We start from the raw sequence: 6,682 nt of genomic DNA, 5'->3' as shown, positions 1-6,682 counted from the left end.
CAGGTTTTTAGGTGTGTTGCTTTTCCCTCCCCGCACCTTGCAGCACAAATCACATGATCTGATCGATTGGTGGTATTCTAACAGCTTTATGGTCAATGGTCTGGGGCCAGCTGGTACCTTGGAATGCTGGGCTGTTGGGACGAGGACATCTGGGCACTATAACTTAGAAGTAGGACTGGGAAAGGTCAGAGGCTTGTGTACTCCTTCTCATGGGAGAACTCTTTGCAGGGAGCTCTCGGGCCCCAGATGAACTTGCAGGGTGCATTCCTTCTGGGATACGAATACTGGCGATATGAAACCATGAAAGGTTTATGAATCTCTGCGGCTCTGATCGTTCTCATTGCTATCCGTGTTGTAATCCACTCCCTCATGCACACGTTTATTGGCACGTTCGTGGCTTGGGCCTTCTGCCCTGGCTGCAGGGCAGCGTTGGGCCTCAATTTCAATATGGCTGCTATTTTCAAAAAATAGCGTTCTACTCCTAATGCATTCTACACCCAGTTACATAATTATCTTCCCATACTGCAACTTCTATTAACACCGCCTTACCCCCTACAAATTCCCCAAGCATTTAAAACACACTGTTGGGCCTCTGCCTCAACCTGAACCTCTTGGGAGCCTGGGACGAATGCCCCGCTGCCCAACAAACGCTACATGCCTGTCCCCTAGACCAACCCGTCCAGACAACAGTACCTTGTGCAAAAGCTAGACCAATGTAGCAGTTCTATTGGCAAACCCAACACCACCTGCCACACCTTCACCAGGGTGTAGACTTGGTCCCCCCTACTCCAACCCGTGACAGTGGGCCGCACCAACCCCCCAGTATACCAGACTAAAACACCTTGCAGAACCTGCACCCCCTTATTGGGGTGTAACCTCAGGATGGTCCTGTGCAACTTGGCCCATAATGCCACTCCGTTCCCCAGAACCAGTCCCCCCCATGGTGTGCTCCGCACACCTACTGGGACAGCTGCCAGAGAGTCTGCATGGCCAAATCTCCAATCCGCACCATCCCCCGGCACACCCCAAGACCCTATAGATGAAGCCCTCCTGGCGACCTCACTAGTTCACACAAAACACTGCTGTGCCACACCAAACTCAGCTTGCACCCCCCTCTTGGTGTGCCCTGGATATGATCCTGTGCCACATGACCCACTATGCTAGTCATGTCGTCCAGACCCAGCCACCCTCTCGCCCCCCCCCCCACAACAACCCATCGGTATGCCCCCAGGAGTCCACTGTGCCAAGCTATATATGGCGACCTTACTGGCCCCACACCAACCACTGGTGTGCCCAAACAAACTGCCCTGTACCCGCGCACCAGGGTGAACTCTTGGGGTGGTCCTGCCTGACTTCACACATGCCACTCCATCGCCCAGCCCCCACGCGCCTAATGGGTCAGCTGCCATAGATGGCCCAGTACGGCCCCCATCCCTATCCTGCACCAACCACTGGTATACCCCTAGGAGCTTGTTAGGCCAAGCCCATCACTGGTACACATCATACCCTTAGGGAGGCCCGGTGCACCCTGACCCATGATGCCACTCAATCCCCTAGATCGACACCCGCCCTCCCCCCCACCCCTCCTTTCAAGATTTGCTCCACACCTACCATGTCAAATGCCCAATCGCCTATGTGCTGTGTGGCCACATACCTGCACCAAGCGCCAGCTCTCCCCTCCCCCAAGTGCCTACTAAGCTGAATTCGATCCTCATGACCATCCTTCCCTGAAAACGCCACTTTATATCTTGTTTCCGAGCCAAGTCCCGCCCAAGCATGGGGTCTGGTATTAAACTTGTGCTGTTACGTGTTGTCCTGCTATAAAGACCCGCTCAAAAACCAGCAGAATGACTGGACTCTGGAAACCTCCCAAGTTAAACACTAGCAGAACTGCTCACCATCCGGAATTAATTACTCACTGCCTTCCCACACCGACTGGGCTCCGACACCTAAGGAGCCCTTTACAAGTTTACCAGCTGCGTCAAACGGCTGTTAGGCAACGTTTCCTAATGCTGGTATCACTATACAGGGGGAGGCAGCATAGACCTAAAGCTCAGCGCAAAGCTATCCCATTGCACAATACTCTTAATCCTGTCACCTCTCCAAATTCAATACTCTTCCCTGAAGGAGCTCAAGAGCCTACTGCTGACCCGCTGCATACGAGGCAGACAACCTATAACACAATAATTCTCCCCCTTCACCATGGAGCGCATTCCCAGTCACGCATTTGTGCATATTACAAGCATCCTGCCCACTGTACTAAAAACGTACGCCCCAATTAGTCAGGCCGGCATAGGCGACCTTAGAAGGGGATATAGGAGGGCAATTCCCGCATTGGCTGCATCCGGCCCCCCACCCCCATTGATGGCTTGCCCCTATCCTGCCCCCCAGCAAATAACTCTTTCCAGGAGCCTTAAAGGTGCGCCTTTGCTCGGCTGTCATTTGTGCTTTTGCAGGCCCTTGATTTGCTTAGCCCAAGTTCCTTCTTCTGGCCTGAAAGGGACACCATGGGAATCATTGAGCCACAAATATCACTGGGGTGGGGGCCATCACTGTTAAAAGCAGACTACTTATTACCAGAGGGGCAGAAGCAGAGCCGGTCCTACGCCACCTGCAGAAGATGAAAAGCATGGAAGGAGGAATGCAAATGAGTTTGAGGGGTTGGCTCTTGACCAGGAGGCACTGAGAAGTCAGAGTCAACGAAAAAGGGCCCAGAGGGGCAGGAAGTTAAAGAAACGTAACACTCCCCCGCTGGTCAAGTGAACCTTGGAGACCTTCTTGCTGCTACGTGGGTACATTCCCACAGAACAGGTCATCTTGCCGTGTTCTTTCTTGCAGAGGGGCGCCCTGGCCTCTTTTTGGCTGCTACTTTTTACCATGGGAGGGAATTGATCTCAGTGATGTGGTTTTTGATTATGCCTTTTTGTTTGCATTGAAAGTTGTTAGGTGGATGGGGTGGGTGGTGTTCATCCATGATGGCCCAACGTTTGATCGGCCTCTCAGGATTGGGGGTGTGGGTTAGGAGGGAGAATGGTTAGGTTCACGGGAATGGAGGGAGTAAGCTCCCTCATCGCAGTAGCACACCACGGAGGAGGGCAGGAGCCCCAGCCTCTCGAGCCCAGGAGCGGCTCCAACTACACACGGTTCAGCCGTGCACCGGATTGCCCTGCCACTCTGAAATCCTCAAAGGTGAGGTCCGCCTATACCAGATAGGTATGTCCCTTGAGCACACCTTTTTAAGCCACACGCCGTGATTTCCCCTTGAAGCGCACCGCATCCAGAGAATCGCCTGACCTTGGCAGATTCTTCCGCCTGACTGAGCAATGGCGGGCGCATCGCGGCACCAGAGCGAGGCTCTGACCGCGTGGATCAGCTGTTGAGCATTCGAAGCTCCTGTATACCAATCCTCTTCCGCCGGCAGGCGGAAACGCCGGCCTCACAACAAAGGCCCATGCTAAGGCCCCTGTTTGCCCCTCCACACTCCCTCATCGCAGCAGCAGCAGCACACCACGGAGGAGGGCAGGAGCCCCAGCCTCTCGAGCCCAGGAGCGGCTCCAACTACAAACGGTTCAGCCGTGCACCGGATTGCCCTGCCACTCTGAAATCCTCAAAGGTGAGGTCCGCCTATACCAGATAGGTATGCCCCTTGAGCACACCTTTTTAAGCCACGCCGTGATTTCCCCTTGAAGCGCACCGCATCCAGAGAATCGCCTGACCTTGGCAGATTCTTGCGCCTGACTGAGCAATGGCGGGCACATCACGGCACCAGAGCGAGGCTCTGACCGCGTGGATCAGCTGTTGAGCATTCGAAGCTCCTGTATACCAATCCTCTTCCGCCAGCAGGCGGAAACGCCGGCCTTACAACAAAGGCCCATACTAAGGCCCCTGTTTGCCCCCCGTTAGCACGCTGGAGTGCGCTACTCTGCCCGTGCTCATACCTGCAGTATGATCTCTATGCCAACATCACAACTGAAGGCCGGAGGAGTAGGAGATCCCGCAACCCATTGCAGGAACAGCAGGTTTCAGGAGCGTTGGTTACGAGCCCTGCCAGACGCAAGGTAGGCCATATGCCTCCCCTAGTTGTACTCCAGATTCCAGCCACTTGCCTGTTTTTTATTTATTTTATTTTTTTCTCTTTCCTAGAGCGCTTGGGCACCCATATGGGCCCCCTCTAGCATACGTTTTCCAGCCTGTTTACCATTGCCACATGCAGAAACAGTACATGTATCTCAACTTCTACATTGTGCCCTATGGTCACTAATAGACCACACTTGATCTGTACTGTGCCCTATGGTCACTAATAGACCACACCTGCTCTGTACTGTGCCCTATGGTCGCCAATAGACCACATTTGACTTGCATTGTGCCCTACGTCCCCATATTTGACTTGCATTGTACCCTATGGTCGCTAATAGACCACATTTGACTTGCATTGTGCCCTATGGTCGCCATATTTGACTTGCATTGTACCCTATGGTCGCTAATAGACCACACCTGCTCTGTACTGTGCCCTATGGTCGCCAATAGACCACATTTGACTTGCATTGTGCCCTATGATCGCCATATTTGACTTGCATTGTACCCTATGGTCGCTAATAGACCACACCTGCTCTGTACTGTGCCCTATGGTCGCTTATAGACCACATTTGATCTGCATTGTGCCCCTTGGTCGCTAATAGACCACACTTGCCCTGTACTGTGCCCTATTGTACCCTATGGTCGCTAATAGACCACACCTGCTCTGTACTGTGCCCTATGGTCGCTAATAGACCACATTTGACTTGCATTGTGCCCTATGGTTGCCATATTTGACTTTCATTGTACCCTATGGTCGCCAATAGACCACACCTGCTCTGTACTGTGCCCCATGGTCGCTAATAGACCACACCTGCCCTGTACTGTGCCCCATGGTCGGTAATAGACCACATTTGACGTGCATTGTGCCCTTGTGCCTTGGCCCTGTACCTAGCATGACAGCTGCATCTAGCCTGCCTGTTCTTGGCCTTTTCAAATTGCTACTGAAACTCTATCTAGCCTGATAGTTGCATCTAGCCTGCCTAGTCTTAGCCACCTCAATTGCCATCGAAACTACTCCTATCGGATTATTATCCAGTCACTTAGCATGTACTCCCTGGGTCTTGCCTACAGGTCACCCTGGCAACCATTGTATATCGCCCTCCTCATCACATTAGGAATACAATCACCTAAAATAAGCACCAAAGTTAACACTCTGAGTCTTCGCACCACGTCCTATTCCACCCATTGCACCTGCCATATCATGCTCAACATACAACAACCCAATACTGAACTTAAAATGACCCACTATCCAGATAGCACCACTCTACAAAGGCCATGCAACACTGTAGACAGAAACCTTAGACTACGTGCTCGCCTGTCCAAACTGCATGAGCTACCAGCCAAGAAGGCTGAACTATCAAAATCCCGAAATAAAATAGTTACCCTTGAAGGGTATTGCGGAACCTACTAGGAAACAGCCTAAGCCCAACAGACCCAAAATAAATAACTCCAAACAGACTACTAAAGGTAGTCATAACACCACCAGCCCTAACTTAGCTGACCACAAACCATATCTCAAAGGCGCACTTATAAACGCCAGGTCGCTAGTCGCACACGCCACAGAGATCTCAGATATCATTGCCACAGACAACTTAGACTTTTTGGCCATCTCAGAATCCTGGCTACATGATGCGGCTGGCCCAGCCTTATCACTAGCAGTCCCAAACAACTATACTATCCTACGTGCGGACAGACTTACCTCCCGAGGTGGAGGTCTAGCAATCATAGCTAAAACTAGGATGGACATGAGGATCATCACTGCTACCAATTTGCAATCCTGTGAATGCCTCACGGTCAAAATAGCCATCGCCAACTCCCAAACCCTAAACATCATCCTCATCTACAGACCACCAGGTCCTATCGGAACCTTTTCTGAGGACATCTTGACATCCCTGTCCAATAACCTAAAAAATACATCCCAAACAATAGTGCTAGGAGATTTTAATCTAGGCTATAATGACAATAAGGACACCCAATCGTCAGCGATTGCTCTGACCTTGAAAGAGCTGGGATTCTCACAAAAAGTTGAACTACCCACCCACAACAAAGGTCGCATCCTTGATTGGATAGCAGAACATAACTGCGAAGTAAATATTACGGATTCTGTACCGCAGATCTGGACTGACCACCACCTGCTATTATTCTCAGTGACAACCCACCGGGTCACTGCCCCGTCCTCACTTGCCCCACCTCTGCCAACGAGAAATAAAAAACTAATGACAGTAGAAAATCTGATGCCTGTTATAATACCTAAATTAAACGCACTACCTGACTGCATGGACCCTAATCTGTTAGTCGAACATTATAATGCAGCCATGTCCTCAGCCCTGGATCACATAGCCCCGCTCAAACTAAGAAATAGCAAACCTAAAAAACACCTCAATTCTTGGTTCACGCCCCACCTAAAAAATCTTAGGCTGGCCAAAAGAAAACTTGAAACTATTTGGAGACTTTCCCCATCAGTCAAAAATAAACTCAACCTCTCCAAAGCCTCCTCCCAATACAAGAAAGAAATATTATTAGCCAAACAAGAAACCTACAATACTAGAATATCCAACTCAAAATCTAGTGTCAAAGAACTGTTCAGCATTCTGAAAGAATTGGA

Source organism: Ambystoma mexicanum, chromosome 3p, assembly GCF_040938575.1.
Source record: "Ambystoma mexicanum isolate Mex_15411 chromosome 3p, UKY_AmexF1_1, whole genome shotgun sequence".
In the NCBI taxonomy this organism is placed as follows: Eukaryota; Metazoa; Chordata; class Amphibia; order Caudata; family Ambystomatidae; genus Ambystoma; species Ambystoma mexicanum.
The sequence above is the reverse complement of the archived record's forward strand: the minus strand, read 5'-3'. Positions refer to the sequence as shown.